This window comes from Amblyraja radiata, chromosome 20, assembly GCF_010909765.2.
Source record: "Amblyraja radiata isolate CabotCenter1 chromosome 20, sAmbRad1.1.pri, whole genome shotgun sequence".
Taxonomy (NCBI): domain Eukaryota; kingdom Metazoa; phylum Chordata; class Chondrichthyes; order Rajiformes; family Rajidae; genus Amblyraja; species Amblyraja radiata.
Genome location: NC_045975.1, coordinates 28,070,202 through 28,093,722, shown reverse-complemented (window position 1 = coordinate 28,093,722; position 23,521 = coordinate 28,070,202).

Genomic DNA, 23,521 nt, shown 5'->3' with positions numbered 1-23,521 from the left:
AGCGGCGGCTGGGACAGTGGCAGTGGCCTCGGCGCAGAGATCGCTGGTTGGTTAAAATTGTTGGATAAATTTTTAGGGGCGCAAAAAAATTGTTAGATAAAAAAAATTGTAAAATGGCAAAAAAATGTACATTTTATTACAATAATTCAGGGGAAGGCTGCTAAAGAGGTGCAGCGTGCCTTTAGAACAATTTTCTTTGCCATTTTATAAAAAAAATTTATACAACTATTTATTTGCGCCCCTAAAAATTTAGCGCCCGGGGCAACCGCCCCTCTGGCCCCCCCCCCACGCTACGCCACTGCCCTGACCTGTCTGGTGTGTTCCTTGGGCTTCATGATGCTGTTTGTTCACTAATGTTCTCTAACAAACCTCTGGGGCCTTCACAGAACAGCTGTATTTATACTGAGATTAGATTACACACAAGTGGACTCTATTTACTAATTAGGTTACTTCTGAAGGCAATTGGTTGCACTGGATTATATTTAGGGGTATCAGAGTATAGGGGGCTGAATACTTTTGCACGCCACACTTTTCAGTTTTTTATTTGTAAAAAAATTTGAAAACCATGTATCATTTTCTTTCCACTTCACAATTATGCGCCACTTTGTGTTGATCTATCACATAAAATCTCAATAAAATACATTTACGTTTGTGGTTGTAACGAGACAAAATGTGGAAAAGTTCAAGGGGTATGAATACTTTTGCAAGCCACTATATATATATATATATATATACACACACAAAATGCTGGAGTAACAGCGATTGAGGCAGCATCCCTGGAGAGAAGGAATTGGCAACGTTTCGGGTCGAGACTGTTCTTCAGACTGATATATATATATATATATATATATGATATATATATATATATATATATACATACATACACACAGCAAACAAACAAACAATAATAGTGCAGATAGACAAAACCAATGTCCCCAAGTCTATGTAGTTCAGAGTTTATTTGGAGGTTGTAGTGTTTAATAGCCTGATGGCTGAAGCTATTACTGTACTTGGACGTTACAGTTTTCAGTCTCCTCGATCTTCTTCCCGATGGCAGGAGTGAAATGGGTGTGTAGCCAAGGTGGTGTGGGTCTCTGATGATGCTGGCTTCCTTTTTGAGGCAGTGACTTCGGTGGTGGGGTGGTCAGTGCCCGTGATGGACTGGGCAGTGTTTGCCACATTTTGCAGTCTTCTCCACTCCTGGGCATTCCTATAGAGAAAAATCCTGCCTGTCTTATTTCTGAATATACTCTCCGATTCACCTTCATTTCTCACTGAAATTTTAAAGAATTTCAACAGAATTTTAAAGATTCAGATCTCTCGAAAAAAAAAGAAAATCCTCTATCCCGGAGTCATACAGCATGAAAACAGACCCTTGAGCCCAACTTTCCGAAGCTGACCAAGTTGCTCCATCTACGCTAGTCCCAACTGCTCATATCTGGCCCATATCCCTATAAACTTTCTCCATCCATGTACCTATCCAAACGTTGTTATAGTACCTGCCTCAATTACTGCCCCAACTGCTCATTCCATATACCCACCAAAACATTCCCCATCATTTTCCTGTTGAATCTTTCCCCACTCATCTTAAACCTATGTCCTTTGATTCTGGATTCCCCTACTCTGGGTAAAAGACTGTGCATTCATATTATTAGTTATAATTCTCCCTCTGTCTGTACAGAGAAATTCTAAATGGTCGTTAGTGTGTAGGATACTGACAGTGATAGTGGAAACAAGCCATTTGGCCCACCGAGTCTGTGCCGACCAGCGATCACCCGTACACTAGGAACGTTTTACAGAAGCTAATTAATTACAAATCTGCACGTCTTTGAAATGTAGGAGGAAACCAGAAAACAGCCATAGAAAACCCACACAGTCACAGAGAGAAGGTACAAACTCTGTACGGACATCACCTGTTGTTACAAGGAAACAGGTTCAAGGATCTGACTAGTAGAACAGAAAAAAGGCACACTCGTCCGTTAAGTTACAAATCAGTTTTATTAGCACGAGAGTGAACAAAAACAATACTTATCTCGGTATGCGCGGGGCCTGTTTTACAGCAGCCCACCTCCCTCTCTCTCGGCCTCCGTCCACGGCGCTGATCGCAACCCAGTCCGTTGGTGAACCCCTCTCGTCAAGAACTACCTCATGGCTTACCAGCACCTGCCTTTAAACAGGCAGAAATCCTATTCCTTTTCTCCAGAGATCTTAGCTGACCTGCTGAGTTACTCCAGCTTATTGTGTCTATCTTCCATCTTAGACATAGCCCACCCCACCATCCAGGCCAAGCTATCCTCCCATTGTTACTATTAGGCAGGAGATACAGAAGCCTGAAGATGCACCCCCACCCCCACTGACCATGAGGATCTAGTGGGATAACAATCTTTTAAAAATATCTCGCCTAGAAACACCAATATCATTTGTCTCATCATATTTCTGCTATTAGACTTTAGACTTTAGAATAGTAGAATAGAATAGTTTCTTTATTGTCATTGTAACATGAACCATTTAAATTAAATCAAATTTAAAAATGTCAGCCAGTCAGTGCACCATTTAAACATTTCTAAAAGCTAACGATACATACAAGGTAAAATATTAAAAAAAAGATAAACAACTAAAATAAATATCATGAAAATAGCACGCATAAACACCCAACCCTACATCCTTCTGTCGATTTCACAGTGTACCACAGTCCCTTAGTATGTATCGCCCCTGCTTTCCTTGGCAGCTACATTTAGTGCCTTTATAGCAGTGGGGTAAAAACTGTTTTTAAGTCTGTTTGTCCTTGTCCTTGTAGATCTGTACCGTCTGCCTGACGGCAACAGTTCAAACAGGGAGTGTCCGGGGTGGGAAATGTCCTTTATAATACTGGGATTTTTTAATGTCTACTTTAGACATTAGAGATTCAGTGGAAACAGACCCTCCGGCCCACCGAGCCCATGCCGACCAGCGACACTAGCACTGTCCTACACACTAAGGACATTTTACCATTTACAGAAGTCAATTAACCTACAAGCCTGTACGTCTTTGGAGTGTTGGAAGAAACAAGAGAAAACTCATGTGATCACAGGAAGACTGTACGAACTCCATACAGACAGCACCCATAGTCAGGATCGAACCTGGGTCTCTAGCACAGTAAGGCAGCAACTCTACCGCTACGCCAATGTGCCTGCCCCAGGGGGTCACCTTTTCTGGTCCCCTATCATCCAGCTAAGTCTGGCACATATTATCATGGCAACAACGAGTTTCAGACCAATCCAACAGGACTACATCTCAGGCAACATATTTGTGAATGAATTTAATGGAAGTTCCATTCAGATATAAGTTGCGCATTGTTAGACACAACTGTCCAATCAAGGTCATAATCTCATCATAACCAAGGAGTACTGCAAATAAACTTCAAACTTTGGGATAATGCTGAACCCAGGCACTTTCTGATAAAATGCTATCATATAATATATATGAAAATGTTGCACTGTGCAAGTGAACTTCTAGGTTCTATGGCAGGGCCTGATCTATAGTGAAAGGTTGGACAGACTAGGGCATGATTCCTTGGAGCACAGGGGGATGAGGGATGATCTTATCGAGATGTATAAAATCATGAAGGGAATAGATAGTGTCAATGCACAAAGTCTTTTACATGAGGTGGGGAATCAAGAATCAGAGGACATTGGTTTAAGATAAGAGGGGAAAGATTTAATACGAACCCGAGTGGCAACTTTTTCACTGAGATGGCATTGGGTATATGGAATGAGCTGCCAGATGAGGTAATTGAGGCAGGTATTATAACAGCATTAAAAGACACTTGGATAGATAAATGGAAAGATTTAGAGGGAAATGGGCCAAATACGGGCAACTGGGATTAGCTCCGATGGGGCAACTTGGTTGGCATTTTGAATTGGGTGAAAGGCCCAGTTTCCGTGCTATATGACTATGACTCTATGATCATCTAACTGAACACAGATTAGCAAGTTTTCAAATATGGGGTAGCTTTAAATGTGGAATCACATTTGCACCAGGAATCCATGAGGTGAATTGATGAACAGTAACTCTGATGATGTAGAGTACAGGGGCATCGTTTAACAGATCTGGGTTCCCGTTCCACAGATGGTGGAGCATAATGTGCAGGATTGGTTGGGGATGAGGGGGACACATTCTGGCAGAATTTGCTTGAACTGGAGAGCCCAAGTTTCAGGAGAACATGTCTAGCATCAAGCATGTTTTCCCACCAGATTGTTGCCTTGTAGCCCCTATTCCATCAACAACCTTGGATCCTCACCAATGATTCTCAAGATGCAGTTGATTTTCAGATCCAGTGTACTTACTGTCCTTAGTGCAAGATGTATGCAGATGTAAATACAAGCTTCATAAAGTGCCAGATCTTCATCATTCTTGCAGTTTAAAATGTGCAATGTTGGCGTCTTGTTCCAGTTAATATCCTTGCAGCCATCTCTTTGTGCTTCTTCCTGCCTTTACCTTTGTTCTTCTTAGATGTGTTATGTACAGCATTCCTATCTCTTAGCCCAGTCTAAATGGCCAGATATGTCTTCTTTCATTCGCTTCTTCAGCTTAAACAGTTACAAATGTGTTCATCATCATTGTACATATTCTTTTGTGACCGGTCTGACCACTAAACATTGGACCATTGTCGTCAATAAGCATTGACAAGAATGGGCGATGAATGGTGGAATCACAGATATTGCTGGCAACCACATGGTTCTCCTGCTTTGCTTGTCATATCAAGTCAAACAGAGCACCCTGCAACATCACCATGTGTAGGATGCGACATGAACTAAGTATTCACAGAACTTTTTTGTGTGTTGAACTGTGATCTTTCAATGTCAAATCAAAGCCGTGAAAAGCACAGTAGGGCATATGCAGTCACAGAGATTAGTCATTGGGGACATCCATTGTGTGCTCTGTCACTACTGTTGACATCTGTGTCCTGTTTGACTTATTTGCCAAAATTGACAGTTGTTTTGCAAGACACTGAATTACACTCCTTTTACCTGAGAATGAGAACAACATTATCTACGCAAATCATTATGGCAGTGACATAGAATCCAAAGGAATGGTTTACAGGCAATTCCTGCATTAAGGTCGGGTTGCTATTCTAGAAAATATTCACTATTCCCATTTTCTGTGATTCAAACCTTTTTTTTCCATTAAATTCCATGATATAAGCAGAGGTGTATTCCTTTAGTTTTAGAGGTCTGACATTTTGCTGTAGCAAGGCAACAGGCCCATTGGCCTACCGAGTCCTCGCCGACCACCAGTTCTATCCTACACACCAAGGACAATTTACAGAAGCCAATTAACCTACAAACCTGCACATCTTTGGAGTGTGGGAGGAAACCAGAGCACCCTGAGAAAACCAACTCGGTCACAGCGAGAATGTACAAACTCTGTACAGACTGCACCCTGTACCATGCCAAAACATGGCAACTGCATTTGTGGGGTTGTGCAAATGATTTTCACTGTGCTATAAGTACATGACAATAAAGAACCATTGAAACCATAGAGGGGATCGAACCCGGGTCTCTGGCACTGTAAGGCCGTAACTCTACCTCTGCGCCACTGTGCCACCCCATGTTCCTGAGGGATGATTCTCCCTCATATTAGATTCTGTTGACAATTACAAAATACACCACCACAGCTATTTAAGAGCTGAGGCTAATGTTTAACTCAAAGAATGGACAAAGCCCGTGTCAAAGAAACATCAAATTTTGTGGATTTTTATTTTTAGTTACTCAGTTCTAAGGGGCCATTACGATCTCGCTGTGACTGCGTGGGTTTCCTCTGGTTACATCCCACATCCCAAAGATGTGTGCGTTTGTAGGTTAATTGGCCTCTACAAAATTGTGCCTGGTGTGCAGAGAGTGGAGGAGAAAACGGGATAATATAGAACTAGTGTGAATGGGTGACTGATGGACAGCATGGACATGGTGGGCCGAAGGACCTGTTTTCATGCTGTATCTCTAAACATTTCAAGAAGATGCACTTCACTAATTACGCTGGCAGTCTCAGCTGTGCACCACCCTGTGGAAACAAAGAACTGCAGATGCTGGTTTATGCTAAAGATGGACACAAAGTGCTGATGTAACTCAGTGGGTCAGTGTTGTTTTGGACCAGTCTGAAGAGGGGTCCCGACCTGAAACATCACCTATTTGTGTTCTCCAGAGATGCTGCCTGACCCACTCTAGCGCTTATCTATACTTAACACCTCCTCCCCAGAATTTAGGAGTGGACCCAGAAGACAAAGTATTAAGGTGAGGGGGAAATGATTTAATGTGCAACTGAGGGGTACATTTTTGTTACACAAAGGGTAGTGAGTGTTTATAACAAGCTGCCAGAGGAGGTAGTTGAGGCAGGTACTCTCGCACCATTTAAGAAACATTTAAGGTAGACAAAAGTGCTGGAGAAACTCAGCGGGTGAGGCAGCATCTATGGAGCGAAGGAAATAGGCAACGTTTCGGGCCGAAACCCTTCTTCAGATAGGTACATGGATATGGTAGAGTCATCGAGTGATACAGTGTGGAAACAGGCCCTTCGGCCCAACTTGCCCAACAATGTCCCAGCTACACGTCCCACTTGCCTGCGCATAGTTCATATCCCTCCAAACCTGTCCTATCCATGTACCTGTTTAACTGTTTTTTAAACAATGGGATAGTCCCAGCCTCAACTACCTCCTCTGGCAGCTTGTTCCATACACCCACCACCCTTTATGTGAAAAAGTTACCCTTCGGATTCCTATTAAATCTTTTCCCCTTCACCTTGAATCTTGTCCACTGGTCCTCGATTCTCCTATTCTGTGCAAGAGACTGTGCATCTACCCAATCTATTCCTCTCATGATTTTGTACACCTCTATAAGATCCCTCCTCATCCTCCTGCACTCCATAGAGACCCAGCCTACTCAAACTCTCACAAAAGCCCACACCCTCCAGTCCTGCCAACATCCTTGACAATATCTTTCCTATAACATGGTGCCCAGAACTGAACACAATATTCCAAATGCAGACTCATCAACATATTATACAACTACAACATGACCTCCTAACTTCTATACTCAATACTCTGACTGATGTAGGCCAGTGCCAAAAGCCTTTTTGACCACATTATCTACCTGTGACTCGACCTTCAAGGAACCATGCACCTGTACTCCTAGATCCTTCTGCTCTACAACACTATCCAGAGGCCTACCATTTACTGTGTAGGTTCTGCCCTATGTCCGACATCCCAAAATGCAACACCTCACACTTCTCTGTATTAAATTTTACCAACCATTCCTCCGCCCACCTGGCCAATCGATCCAGATCCTGCTGCAATCTTTCACAACCATCTTCATTATTTCCAAAACCACTCAGCTTGGTATCATCAGCAAACTTGCTAATCTTGCCCTGTATGACAAACATTAACGAGCCCAGCACCGAACCCTAAGACACACCACTAGACACAGGCCTCCAGTCCGAGATGCAACCTTCTACCATCAACCTATGTTTCCTTCCATGGAGCCAATTTGCTATCCATTCAGCTATCTCTCCTTGGATCCCCTGCGATCTAACCTTCCAGAGCAGCCTAACATGCTGAACCTTGAAATCCTTATTGAAATCCATGTACATAACATCTACAGCTCTGCCCTCATCGACCTTTTTGGTCACGTTTCCAAAAAAAAATCAATCAGATTTGTGAGACACAACATACAAAACCATACTGATTATCCCTGTAATGTCCGTATAACCTATCCCTCAGAATACTCTCTAGTAACTTTCAAACTACAGATGTTAAGCTCACCGGCCTATAGTTCCCAGCATTTTCCCTGCAGCCCTTCTAGAAAAGAAGCACATTTGCCACCCTCCAGTCTGCTGGCACCTCTCCTGTATTTAAGGAAGACTCGTAAATTTCATCCTGGGCTCCCGCAATTTCCTCTCTAGTTTCTCGCAATGTCCTCGGATATATCTGATCAGGCCATGGAGATTTGTCTACCTTCATACACGACAGTACCTTCAGTACTTCTTTGACGGTAACACTAACGGCTCTCAAGACATTTCCATTGACTCCCCAAGTTCCTCCGTCCTATTGTCTTTCTCCTCGGTAACTACGTAGGAGAAATACTCATTGAGGGCTCCACACAGAGGTGACCGCTTTGATTCCTGAGAGGTCCCACTCTCTATCTAGTTACCCTTTCCCCCCTTATCTACATACTTATAAAGGTCTCATCTTGTATGTATGTATGCGTGTGTGTGTCCGTATATGTGTATGTGTTTTTCTACCTTCGTCAAAACGCTACGGGCTAGCACTTAAATTTTTACATATTCTGACTCACATTTTTCCCCTTAAGTAATCAGGTTCACTTAAGATTTCATCCTATATTTCACAAGTTATTGATGATTCAAGTTTAAAAAAAAAGCAAAAAAAACTTCTCACACACAGCCTTTTTCCAGGACTTTCCACTGATGATGTCACAATCCCACTCACAGTGCACCAATCACAATGGGCTCTCAAGCTGCGAGTGAAACCTCCCCCCCCCCTCCTGGTAATTCATACCCCCACCCCCATCGGTGATTATTCACACCCCCTGCCCCCTCCTCCAACGGGTTCTTCACATCCCCTACTACAACAATCTTATTTGACCTGTAGCTGTCTGCAATCTCCTGGCACGATTGTTCTTCTAATTCCCGTTGACTATTCGGGGGTCTGTAGTACACTCCTAACAAGGTGATCATCCCTTTCTTGTTCCTCAGCTGGTCAACAGCAACGTTTTGGGTCAAAACCTTTTTATCAGACTGAGAGTCTGGGGGAGGGGAAACTAGAGGTAAGAATAAGCTCAGAACATAACAGAGCTGGCACCGAAGACCAATGAAAGGTGGAGCCTACAATGGTCCATTGTTTACTGTTGAAGGGGTGATAAATAATGGGATGTATGGATGCGAACAGTGGGACTAGTGGAATGACTAGGGTGGGGGAGGAGCAGAGAGAGAGAGAGGGAATGCAGGAGTTACTTGAAATGAGAGAAATCAATTTTCGTACCGCTGAGTTGAAAGGTGCCCAAGCGAATTATGAGGTGCTGTTCCTCCAATCTGCATGTGGCCTCACCCTGACAGTGGAGGAGGCCCAGGACAGAAGGTCAGTATGGGAATGGGAAGGGGAGTAAAAATCTTTGGCACCCGTGAGATCGCATAGGCTAAGCGGACTGTGCGTAGATCTTCAGGAAAGACACAAAGAGCTGGAGTAACTCAACAGGTCAGTCAACATCTCTGGAAGACGTGGATATGTGACGTTTCAGATTGAGATCCTTCTTCAGACAAATTGTAGTGGGATGGGTGGGGAAGATGAAAAAGAGGTGAGGGCAAGACACGTTAGACTTTAGAGATACAGTGCCGAAACAGGCCCTTCGACCCACTGAGTCCACGCCACCCAGCGATCATCCCGTACACTAGCACTATCCTGCACACTAAGGACAATTTACAATTTTAGCAAAGCCAATTAACCTACAAGCTTGTACATCCTTGGGTAACCGGAGTACCCATAGAAAACCCACGCAGTCAGGGAGAACATACAAACTCCGTACAGACAGCATCCGTGGTCAGGATCGAACCCGGGTCTCTGGCTGACAGAAAAAAAGTGAATTCTCCCAAAACGATCAAATCCTTGGAAAACTGTGGGGATAATTACCACGATGCCCCCACCGCACAGTGCGTAGCCAGCATATGTCTAGAAAGTAGTGGGCACTCTGCTTTCAACACAAGGTGGATGAGGCACAGGGATAGCTCTGGCAAGGATGTGACAAATTTTGACTGAGGGATCAATATGTAACTTTCCAGGTTCAGGTCTCCGTTTGGAGTCCTGCTGAGCTGTTTCCAGTTTAAGTGCATTTCTTTCACAGACTGTCAGCCCAGTGTGTTATTTTATTGTTGGATGCAAGTAGAGTCAGATATAGTTAATGCCGTCAGAAGCATCTTTTATTGCGACTTGAATGTCACATTGTGTTGGCCATGGGGGAGGGGAGAGAGGGGGGGGGGGGGGGTTTGCAGAAGCAATAGGTACTTTTCCACACAGACTTCGACAGGCTTTCCTATTCATTTTCCTCATTAAGAACAGGCAAAATAAAACTACTCATTCACGATGCCTGACACACAAGAACTACCAAACCCTTTGTTTTGGCCTTTTTGTTCGCATTTCTGAAATGTTTGATTTTCATCTGCAATCACTTCCACGCGGCAGTTTTCGATGCTTTGTCCGACCTGTTTCTTTTTCTATTTCTCCTGCCACACACTTTTTAATTTCTTTTTATCATATTCCCCTCCCTTGAAATACTCTTTTGGCAGGGTCTCCCTTTCAGCCTTTATTTGCAGTCGCGTTGGCTTTCTTTCTTTTTGCCCTCCTCCTTATACCTCTCTCTTAAACACACCCACACAGAGTCAAATGCTGTCACACTTGTTTTTGTCCTTACAATAAAACATAGCAATGGAGGCATAGTTCTGATGCGGATTCCTTTATTTCGAGGCTTGCACAAAAAAAAATATAGCTCGCTTTGTGGCAGGGACTAATGGATTATTATACATGTTAATCCCCCTCCTCAGTCTGATGTGGCTGCACTGTTGTGAAAGTCTTGGTTGTTGGCTTGCGGCCCAAGTACACGGAATGCAGAGGAAGAGCGGTGAAAGCACAGAATAGCTGAGGCTTCTTTATACAAGGCAAGCTCAGTGACCTGTGGGGGTCACAGATGGTCCTCCTGAGCTCCGCCAAAGCCAGTCATTTATTATCATTCGAAGCACTAGGCCTTGATCTTTTGTGATCTGCATCTCCAACTGCGCCCACTGCGGCTGCTGAAACTTGCCTAGCAACCGGCAAACAAGAACAAAGCTCCTATTCCAGTTCAGTGAAAGCCAGATTTGCTTTTGACCCTAAAAATACATTTTCTGTGACAGCCTCTGTTTCTACTGTCTGAAACCCAGGATGGGGCAAAGGGGGAGGGTTTACATCATAGGTAGCAAAGTTCAGTGACATTCAGATTAGGTATTGGAGGCCAGGAGAGCACGTTGCATGACTGGAAATTCATTATACTATTTAAACTTGGTCTGAGCTTTAAAAAACAGTGCCCTCCCCTCTTAAATTCCCTGGCTTGTCGCTGCTGTGTCCAACTTCACTTGCCTGGATTTTCTCCAGCGGAAAGATGTCATTATTATTCTCATTTTAGCCCATTTCCAGTGATTTCACTTCTACTAAATACCTTAGCAGCAAAATGCCCTGTGCAATGAAACTGTGCAGAGGCACCAAATGATTCAGGAGGTGATAGCAAGTTAACTTGGTTCAAATTTGATATTTTGGCATGTCAGTTTATTTTTTCTCAGGTTGGCCTTATATGTTACTACACTTCTTGGCTACAACTTCAGTGTGCCTGCATTTTGATGCAAGATCAAATCTTAATTTAGGCTTTCTATTCTTAAAATATCAGCAATCTTATCGTACAATATATATTAAATTATGACAGGCATAGATAAGGTGGACAGTCAGAACCCTTTTCCTATGGTGGAAATATCAAAAACTAGAGGGCATTCCTTTAAGGTGTGAGGGGCAAAGTGTAAAGGAGATGTGCGGGGTAATTATTTTACACAGAATGTGGTTAGTGCCTGGAACATTCTACTCTGGGTGGTGGTGGAGACAGATACGATAGAGGTGTTTAAGAGGGTTTTAGATAGGCACATGGATATGTGAGATGTGGATCACATGCAGGCAGATGAGATAAGTTTATCATGGCCTTTTGTTGGGCCGAAAGACCTGTTCCCGACTGAAGAGAGGAGGGCAGGACAAAGCATAGCTAGTAGTAGGTTGAGAGGTGGGTCTGGGCCTAAGATTAGTTCCAATGCTCCTTGTGGTCTGGTCTTCATCATCTCCTTCAGACCTTCCATCGCAATTGGCACAAGAGGAATTTCTACCTTTTGTCTTTGCCTCATGGTTGTTTCTTCCTATTCCTGTCTCTCAGATGTTTAGTCGAGCCTGATTTAGTTTAGTTTAGAAATACAGCACAGAAACAGGCCCTTTGGCCGACCGAGTCCAAGACGAGCAACACTAGATCTATCCGCACACAAGAGACAATTTACCAAAGCCAGTTAACCTACAAACCTGTAGTCTTTGGGGTGTAGGAGGAAATCTGAGCACCTGGAGAAAACCCACAGTCATGGGAAGAATGTGCAAACTCTGTACAGACAGCACCCGTAGTCAGGATCGAACGCAGGTATCTGGCGCTGTAAAGCAGCAACTCTAACACTGTGCCATGTTCTGAGAAGTCCATGGGAAAGATAGGTAGAGGCAAAAAATGGTTGGCCACTACTGCCCTGAAATCAGGAAGAACGAAATGTGGAGATGCTTCACAAATCTTGCCCTACCACAGATGCCCCATATACTTGTACAAGTCATCTTTCACCTGCCATTGCTGAGCAATAATCCTATTCCTTTTCTCCAGAGATGCTGCCTGACCCGCTGAGTTACTTCAGAATTTTGTGTTTATCTTCGGTGGGCTGAAGTGCCTGTTTCCAGTCAAAAAACAAATTTTTGCATCTTCCCCTGATCACTACTTGAAGCTTCATCCTGCCAGCCTTTTTTAAAAAGCACCGCTGCTATGTAGAAATAAGGAACCGCAGATGCTAATTTACAAAAAAGTCACAAAGTACTGGAGTAAATCCGCAGGTCAGGCAGCATCCATGGAGAACTGGGTCACCCTGGAACCTATCCTCGTTCTCCAGGGATGCTGCCTGACTCACTGAGTTACTCCAGCACTTTATGCCTTTTTTGTATACTTGCATTTGCGGTTCCTTTTCCTGTACCTCTTTCAGCCTAACATACAAGAATTGTGCTGCTGAAACGTCAGTAGGTACACAAATAGGCCGACCGTGTATTATCTGGCATAGTTAACTACTGAATAGACAGAAGCACCTCCTCTAAGGTGCAACACTACTGTAAATCCTCTGTGGGTAGTTGCGGTGAAGGTGGAAAGGCTTTGGCGTACTTCAAAGGCTGTACATTGACCAGCTTAGGAGATGCCATCCAGATGGCAAGTGGGCCAACCCTAACCATAAAACCACATGGGCGCATTCCTTCTATCCACATACACCATCATACAAGTGAAAGACAATTACTGTGCTCTACGCCAGCAGGGATTAGGCTCAGATAATCCTTTGTACCAATTCTATTTGTCTGGCAATATTGCAGAGTAAATACATTATCCGTGCTGAAAGGACAAAGACCTTGGAAATTCATCGGGCTCCATGGCACCCCTGGGTTTTAAAATGGCTCTGTTCCACAAAGATAGGTTGATTAACGCAGTTCCATCCATGGATAAGCAGCCATGTTCCCAGGACCCACCAGAAAATTGAGATGCTTATGCAGTTGAAGGTAAATGTTCTCACTATTACAAGCCTGAAGCAACAGATATCATCAGCTATTTATCCGAGACCAGCCACATCGAAGCTATGACCAAGAAAGCACATCAATGCCTCTACTTCCTTAAAGGCTCAGGAAGTTCGACACGTACCCAACAACCTTCACCAACTTCTACAGATGGGTTGTGGAAAGCATTTTATCGGGATGCATCACAGCTTGGTTTGGGAACAGCTCCATCCAAGACCGCAAGAAATTGCAGAGAGTTTTGGACATAGCCCGGAACATCACACAGATCAACCTCCCTTCCATTGATTATCTACACCTCATGATGCCCTGGCAGGGCTGGCAACATAATCAAGGACTAATTTCAACCTGGCCTCTCCCTCTTCTCCCCTCTCACATCAGGCAGTTGCAGAGGTTTGAAAACATAGTCCTCCAGATTCTGGAACGTTTCTTCCCAGATGTTATCAGGCAACCAAATGGTTCACTCATGAGCTGGAGTGCGGTTCTGACCTCGCATCTACCTCATTGGAGACCTTTGAACTTTAATCGGACTATATCGCACTTCAATGTTATATCTTTAACTAAGTGTTGTATCCTTAATCCTTTAAGGGCCTGTCCCACTTTGGCAATTTTATCGGCAAATGCCAGCATTTGTCACAGTCGTAGCAGGTTGCCGAAAAACCGGCGACTGGCCACCCTGCGACAATGTCTACGACAAGCTATGACAACCTACCACCTGGTCGATGTCAAGCTATGGCAAGCTATCGACAACCGGCAACCCATTGGGACATCCACCTACGATCATACCTACAGCAACCGACGACCACACAGGCGACAACCTACGATACCAGCGACAAGCTGCGACAAGCTGCGACAAGCAACGACCCTGTCAGCGACAACTGAAGACAGCTGAAGGCAATTCAGTCGCTAGTACATGTCGCCGGTTGACGTAGGTTGACGTAGGTAGCCGCCAATGGAATTCACCTAAGTCAGCACCCAGCGACAACCAACGGCACCTGGCGACAACCTGGGTCATCCTGGCGACAACCTATGACAGCACCTTTAACAGGAGGACAAGCTACGTCAAGCACACAGTCGCCGAAAAGTTTCGAACATTTCAAAATCCAGCGGCGACCAGAAAAACGTTACGACTCTTTAGGCGACTGGAGGACACTAACAACCATACAGGCGTCACCGTGCGGAATGTGGTGACAGCTTCCTCGCCTGTAGTCGCCGAAAAAAGCTACGAATTGTACATGGATTTGTGCTATTCAAATCTTGAATATGATATACCTCATTTGTTTCCATTAGGGAGGGAAAGACAACATCAAAATACAAATGATGAATTAGTGAAGGAAACAGAAAGTGCTGGAAATACTAAACCGTTCAAGTGTTACTCTATTGTTGGGTCATCCACCTGAAACATTAACGCTGTTTCTCTTTCCACAGATGCTGCCTGACCAGATGAGCATTTCCAGCTTATTTTCTGTTTTTAATTCTATTTTCCAGCATCTGCACAAATTATTTGTTCTTAGATTTTAATTGATCACCCTGTTTCCCTGGTTCCAAAACTGGTTTCCCACCTGTAGTGGCAGACCTCCTTGTAGATCTGTGTGACTGGGCTGGAAGCACACACGAGGGAGGTGCGCACACTACTGTCTGAAGATGATGGGATAAACCTTGCACCTCACTAAGTGGCTGGAATATAAATGACAATTAAACCTTACCTGTCCCATCCCTACAATTTTGCACTCTGCAAAACAACAATTTTCTATAGGATCATAAGACCATAAGGCATGGGAGCAGAATTACGGCATTCAGCCCATCGAGTCTGCTCATCGATTTTTCACTCTCAACCCCTTTCTCATGCTTTCTGCCTGTAACCTCTGTAATAGGTAACAGATAATACTATATTTAAATGCAGTCAACTCAAACTCAAGTGCAATAGTTTGACAAAATGGAAGGTTCAGAGTGCAGAATATAGTGTGTAGGAAAGTAACACGGATGCTGGTTTAAATCAAATGTAGACACAAAATGTCGGAGTAACTCAGCGAGACAGGCAGCATCTCTGGAGAGAAGTAATGTGTGACATTTTGGGTCGAGACTTTTCTTCAGACTGATCAGTGCAGAATATAGTTCTCTGCATTACAGTGCGTTAGTGTCCTACCTTATGGAAGGACCATTCAGAAGCCTGATGGCAGAGGGGAAGGAGATGTTCCTGAGTCTAGTGGTAGTGCTTTCAAGCTTTTGTTCTGTACAAGTTTCAGATGTACTGTACGTTGTTTACTAAGATACATTATCTTAAATGACAGATTGTTAGAGGACTGAAGCCCTTACTACCCAGTTATAGTCTGTGGTCTCTTCAGCAGTGTTATTTGATTTCCCCAAGGGTACAACAGCCCTATGAAAAGCATTCGGACTGTTTCCAGGGAAAGTCTGCCACTTTCATGTTGGTGCCCATCTCCTTTCACTATGTACTTACAGGGAAATTGCAGTGTAACAAGAGATCACTAGCTGGCAAAGATTCTGACTGTTATGCTTGGAACCACTTATATCCTGTGTTGAAAAGACATATAAATCAGTTGCATTCTTCTGACACATAAAATAATTTTGGATGTTAGCTATAGTTTTTATCACTCTAGTAGTTGCTGCTGATCACTGTCCAGTAGTAAGTGCTGAAAGAAGTAAGTGAGCGGATATTGAGTACACCAGCACCAAGCTTCCTGTAGATGAATGATTGTTGACAGGTGCTAGTTAGACCTATGTTTAGTTTAGTTTAGTTTAGTTTATATGTAGAAGATAGATGCAAAGTACTGGAGTAACTCAGCGAGTCAGGCAGCATCTTTGGAGCAAAAGGATGGGTGACATTTTGGTTCGGGACCCTAGTTTAGTTTAGTTTAATTTAGTTTAGAGATACAGTGTGGCAACAGGCCCTTCAGCCCACCAACTATGTGCCAACCAGCGATCACCCTTACACCAGTTCTATGTTATCCCAGTTTTGCACCCGACACACTTGGGATGATTTACAGAAACCAATTAACCTACAAACCTGTACATCTTTGGAACAATGTGTGAACAATGACCACAGAAGATTTATCTAGTTACTGCTTTCATGGAAGCTACTTTAAACTTTAGATTTTAGAGATACAGAAACAGGCTCTTCAGCCCACTGAACCTGCGCCAATCAGAGATCACCCTGTACACTAATACTATCCTACACTCTAGGGACAACTTACAATTTTTACTGAAGCCAATTAACCTAGTAACCTTTATGTCTTTGAGGTGTGGGAGGAAAAGAGAGACAGCACCCGGAGAAAACCCTCACAGTCACAGGGCAATTGTATAAACTCCATAGAGACAGCACCCGTAGTTACCCGTACTCTGGCGCTTTAAGGCAGCAACTCTACTTCTGCGCCTTTGTTCCGCCCAACTTGCTAACATTGCAAAAATCTGCAGATGCTGGAAAACTGAATTAAAAACAGGAAAATGGGGAGGGAATGTGGTGAGTTAGAAAACGAGTGAGATATTATTTTAAATTGACACTGAAATGATTACCAGAAATAAATATACCAAAACATTTTTCTTCAAAATCACTCAAATGATTTATAGTCATTTTGTAACACCAATATCATTACTGAAATTATGAATTACAAATGATCTTGAATTATTCAGCATTTATTCACATTATAGATACATAGATACATAAACAATAGGTGCAGGAGTAGGCCATTCGGCCCTTCGAGCCAGCGCCGCCATTCAATGTGATCATGGCTGGCCATCCACAATCAGTACCACGTTCCTGCCTTCTTCCCATATCTCTTCCATTCCGCTAGTCCTAAGAGCTCCATCTAAATCTCTTTTGAATGCATCCAGTGAATAGGCCTCCACTGCCTTCAGTGGCAGAGAATTCCACAAATTCACAACTCTCTGTGTGGAAAAGTTTTTCCTCATCTCAGTTCTAAATGGCCTACCCCTTATTCTTAAACTGTGGCTGCTGGTTCTTGACTCCCACAACATTGGGAACATGTTTCCTGTATCCTGCGCATCCAATCCCTTAATAATGTTATATGTTTCTATAGGATCTCCTCATCCCTCCAAATTCCAGTGAATACAAGCCCAGTCGCTCGATTCTTTAATCATATGACTAGTCCCGTCATCCCGGGAATTAACCTTGTGAACCACTTCTTCAATAGCAAGAATGTCCTTGGCATAATTGGCAACCACAAATCACTCTGATACATTAATGACAGTAGTTACAGTGGCGCAGCCTGTAGAGCCAGCACCAGAGACCCGGATTCAATCCTGACCTCCCTGTAACTGAATGGGTTTCCTCTGGGTGCACTAGTTTCTTCCCACATTCTAAAGATGTGCAGGTTTGTAGGTAATTGCCCTTAGTATATGGGGAATGGATCAGAAAGTGGAATAATATGGAAATAGTATGATTGAGTGATCGATAGTTGGCATGGACTCGGTGGGCCAAAGAGCCCATTTCCATGTTGTATCTTTGATAAAACTAATAAAACATCACAGGAAATGTATATGTACATAAAACATGCTTGTAATTATAACACGCTGTTATTATAGAAGAAATGTTTTAGAGAGATGCAAGTGAAATTCAAGTGTCATGCAGAAATTAGTGTTGAAGGGTTGAATTTCAGAACAAGTTGTGCAGGAGATGAGACACCAACAATTGAAAGTTCTTACTTACAGCAACATAACAGGCCTGTAAATGCAGGAAATATATAATAAGCAAAAAAAATCAATAAATTAATAGATTAATAACCACAATACGTGTGCAAAAAAAGCCCAAAGTATTTAGTAAAAGCAAAGACAAGTTCCTAATTGAGATTAATGTTTTATTGTGTTCAAGAGCCTAATAGTTGTTGGGAAGAATCTGCTCTTGAACTTGGTGGTCATGTTTTTTAGACTCTTGCATCTTCTTCCCGATGCTATGTATGACATAAGATACTGCAGCTCCCTGCTTAAAAATGACAACCCCCCGAACAACAAGAGAGGAAAGTGTAATGAGAAGGAGATAGTGAAGGAAATAACTTTAACGACAATGTCATCGCAGATTGAATGGGAAAAGTTGTCAATGACATGAAGACTGACAAAGGCCTTGCTAACAGGCACACTGAACAGATGAAGAGGTTCAGGTCAGTGTTATAGGATCTGGAGCCATAGACTGGTGAACATATAGGTCCAAGTGTTTACGTGGGAACCGAAGAAACACATGAGAATAATGTTGACTGATCATGGCATTGCTGTATCTTCATAGATAATGGTGCTCCCTGCATCTTGTATACCTCATTGGTTACCTGGGTTCAGAAATGCAAAGTTACTAGATCATATAAAGTAGCATTGCATTGACCATCTCATTTCTCTCCTGCCATCAGGAAGAAGATGCGGGAGACTGAAATCCATGAAGCCCAGGTTCAGGAACAGCTCTTCCCAATAAGCATCAGGCTACAAACACCAACTAAACTTTGAACTCCGAACTGTCTTGGCTGCATTAAGGACTTTATGGTTTTGTTTTGCTTTGTCCTATTTTCATTTTTTATTTATTCAATTTATTTTTTAACTTGTTTATTTTATTATCTATTGAGTAATTTCTGTGTGTGACCTGCTGTGCTGCTGCAAGTAAGAATTTAATTTTGTTCTGTTTCGGTACATATGACAATTAACATTCTTGACCTTTGACCTTGACCCTTGACTCTTCACTTGCCCAATATTCTTTGAAAGAGATGTCTGCAGTTAAGTGTCTTTTGAAAAATCAAGACTGCCAAAGGTGGATTGTGATGCTGCTTATTAGGAAACTAATTCATGAAGTTAAATGGTATAAGATAACTAGTTTGCTTTCATTTGCAATAGTGTCAAATGACATCAATTGATCTGTATTATTTTAAGTAAAGTCTATCATTAATCATGGTCAAAGGATTATGGGTTACAGCCAACTGCTGGCAAGTTTGATGCTCCAACAATTCTGTATTAATATCCTTATAGCCCAGAGAGGCATTGCACCAAGATGGCATCTGTCCCACTGTATCCAGCTGCATGGTGGTCAGAAAGACAAATGCATAAAAAGAAAATCTTAATGAAGCAGCTTGATGAGAGGAACTGGACTCTGCACGACATCACCAAACTAATGGTAGAGCAGCAGACGTGAACTGTGTTTATGATAGTTCCTTGGCAAAAAGAGGCAGCTGAATGGCACGGGATTAGGTGAACATTGCCAGCAGTCCCTGAGTAACCTCATGGCTGCACCCTGCATCTATGGTCCCTGTACCCCAGACACTGGTGAAGAAGCTTCTCCCTGTATTTACAGAGGTCCCATCCAAGTTTTAGTTTCCGTTCACAAGAAATGCAATTCCGATCATCTTAAAATTAAATAAATATCTTTGTTCTCAGCAACTGTTAAGTGGTACACAGCTAGATAGATAGATGGATGTAACACGGATAAACAGATGATCTGAAAGACGGCCAAAATGGACAACGGTGCTTCCGAGGAATTTATACACCAGGTAATAGTTTTGTCCATGGCTGATGATTGATATAAAATTCTGGGGACACTCGTTTACGTTGCTTTGATCAATTTTTGTGAGGCTTATGATGAGGTCTTGCAGAAAACTTAGATTTTGTTAATTGGCTTCTGTAAGTTGGCCCAAGCATGTAGGGGATGGATGCAACAGTGGGATAACATAGAACTACTGTGAAGGGGTAATCACTGGTCAGCATTGACTTGATGGGCTGAAAGGCATGTTACCATGCTGTATCTCTAAACTAACAAAACTAAATATATCAAAGAATATTGCCCGGCATGGCCTTAACGGCCACGGGACTTACCATCGCCCGCCGGGGGCTATGACATTGGGAGAAGAATGGAGAGCAGGGGAGAGACAAGATTTTGCCTTCCATCACAGTGAGGAGGAGATTCACTGTGATGGATGTTTGTGTGAACTGTGTCGGTTGTTAATTGTTTCTTTTTGTTGTACGACTGCAGAAACCAAATTTTGTTTGAACTTCATTTGAGGTTTAAATGACAATAAACTAATAAAGTAATTGTAATTGTAATTGAATTGAACAACGAGCAAATAACAAGGATGATGTTCTATGATGACTTCTCTTCAACATTGTGGAAGTATTAAAGCTTCTGTGCTACAAATTAGGCGCTGATGGTATAAGACATTTTGGTATTATAGAAGAGGATTTTGGTTTAAGGCTGGGTGGGTTTTCTCCGGGTGCTCCGGTTTCCTCCCATAATCCAATGACATGTGGGTTTGTAGGTTAATTGGCCTCTGTATATTGCCCCAACTGTGTAGAATGCGAGAGTGGGATAACGTAGAACTAGTGTGAATGGGTGATTGATGGCGTTCGGTGGGCTGAAGGGCCTGGTTCCAAGCAGTATCTCTATTCTAAACAAAGCAACACAGCTGCTACTTTAAGCATTGCAATCCAACAAATATGTAATCATCAAGTGTCTTAATAACCTACAGTTAAATCCAACCAGAGCTGGCAAACAGTCACACCATTGAATAACCGAGAGCTTTGCCAGAGATTGAATTGTCTGGTCCCAACCTTAAGGAAAGTGCCATTAAACATACCAACAGTACTGGTCAATGTATAAGTAACAATTTAGCTGGAGCTCAAATACTAACTTACAAAAAAGCCTTTTCAGTTAATTAAATAAAGAGATAAAACAGGCTAGAAATATGTTTTTAGTCATTCGACTTTACTTGCTAACACACTAAAAAATTCCAGCACAAATGTAGGGCATTGATCAAGTTCATTGCCAACTTCAGGCACGGCTCACTTGATGGTAGTCTGGCCACTGAGTAGGAAACTTGCTAAAGTCCTGTTCCTGAATCTTGAGCTCAAAACTATTGCACAGTAGCTGGAGATGCTTTCTTTTAGGTGAGATGTTAAAATAATGTCTCTTGCAGAAATGCAAAAACAACCACAACTTTAAAGAAGAACAAAGGAGTTATTCGCAATGTCCAGGTGAGTTTCTATCTCCCACTCAACAATAATAAAAAAACAGATTTGTTTAGTTTAGTTTAGAGACAGCATGGAAACAGACCCGTTGGCCTGACGATCACTCGTGCACTAGTTGTAGAATAGATCCTATCCTACACTCTAAGGACAATTTATAGAGGCCAATTAACCAACAAAACCACACATCTTTGGAATGTGGGAGGAAACCGGAGCACACGGAGAAAACCTATGTGGTTACAGGGAGAACGTATAAACTCCATACTAATAGAACCCGTAGTGAGGATCGAACCTTGGTCTCTTGTGTGGAAAGGAGGAAACACTTCCGCTGCGTGACTGTGGCCCCCTTCCTTAATTGGCCATTGGTACGTTGTTGATGTGAACTCTCTGAAGTTGATGTCTGCAAATGATTTACCTAATTTCCTAGATTACAATGGCAACTACGCTTAGGGTGTCAAAGTATTTCATCAATCTAAGTCTTAGATTTGGTTAGTCTTTCTTTCATCCTCTAAATAAATCTTCACGCAATAGGTTATAGGTCAATGTCTTTGTTATGAGAAGATATGGCACTCCACAAAAGGTGTAGAGAATTCTGAAAGCAAGGTATCTCAGTAATCAGATACATCAAACAGAGAACATTCAGCATAGGAACGTGCCAACAATGTCCATGCCCAACATGAAGGCATGTTAAACCAGTCTCTCCTGCTTGCATGTGATCCATATCCCATCATTCCCTACATTCCTGTGGTGGCATGGTGGCGCAGTGGTAGAGTTGCTGACTTGCAGCGCATGCAGCACCGGAGAACCAGGTTCGATCCTGACTACGGGTGCTTGCTGTATGTAGTTTGTACGTTCTCCCTGTTACCTGCGTGGGTTTACTCTGCGATCTTCAGTTTCCACCCACACTCCAAAGACGTACAGGTTCTAGATTAATTGGGTTGGTAAATTTAGGGTATTGTTAATGTGCGGGGAACGCTGGTCGGCGCGGACTCAGTGGACCAAAGGGCCTGTTTCCGAGCTGTATCTATAAACTAAACTAAAATATCTGTGTGCCTATTCAATAGCCTCTTAAACGCCACTAACATATCTGCCTTCACCACCACCCCCGGCAGCGTTCCAGGCACTCACCACTCTGTGTAAAAACAAAATACGTCAATGACTCGGGAGTAGATTTCTCATTTACCCTTTTACTTGAGAAAATCCAAATGAGGTGGGAGGAACAACAAAGGTCAATTTAAAGATAGACACTAATGCTAGAGTAACACAACGGGTCAGACAGCATCACTGGAGAAAATGGGTAGGTGACGTTTTGGGTCCGGACCCATTTTCAGATCTGAAATGACACATCCGTTTTCTCCAGAGATGCTGCCTGACCCACTGAGTTTCTCCAGCAGTCTGTGCCTTTCTTATGGTATAAACCAGCCTTCCCAGTTCCTTTTTATTATAAAAAGTCAGTCCAAGGCTGTGTATGGTGATTTTCAGTATGTTTTTCAGGGTTTTTAGTATGTTTATCTCTTATGAATAACATGGCCTCGTTGAATTCACTTTTATTTTTTGCTGTACTTCATTGCGATTATCTCCAATCAAGTTGTGTCGCAAACATCAGATCATTAGGTATAGAAACATAGAAACATAGAGAATAGGTGCAGGAGAAGGCCATTCGGCCCTTCGAGTCTGCACCGCCATTCAATGGGATCATGGCAGATCATCCAACTCAGTATCCTGTACCTGCCTTCTCTCCATACCCCCTGACCCCTTTAGCCACAAGGGCCACATCTAACTCCCTCTTAAATATAGCCAATGAACTGGCCTCAACTACCTTCTGTGGCAGAGAATTCCACAGATTCACCGCTCTCTGTATGATGGAGAATATTGCATTGTTAAAATATATCCAGAATTTCACTAGATCTATGTGTAAGAAAAACAATTCACAAAAGTAAAAAAAAGAGGCAAAATATTAAAAAGCAAAACATACTACCACATAAGTGCAGTTGATAATAGAGTAAATAGGCAGGTATTCCCAAAAGTAGTGAAGATTAAAGAATAATCTAATTTATATTTTTCTAAGATAATTAAAGAATTTTATAGGGTAATGGGAGAAACCATTTGCACTCGTGGGTGAACCCAGAACCAGCCATCTTCTAAAAG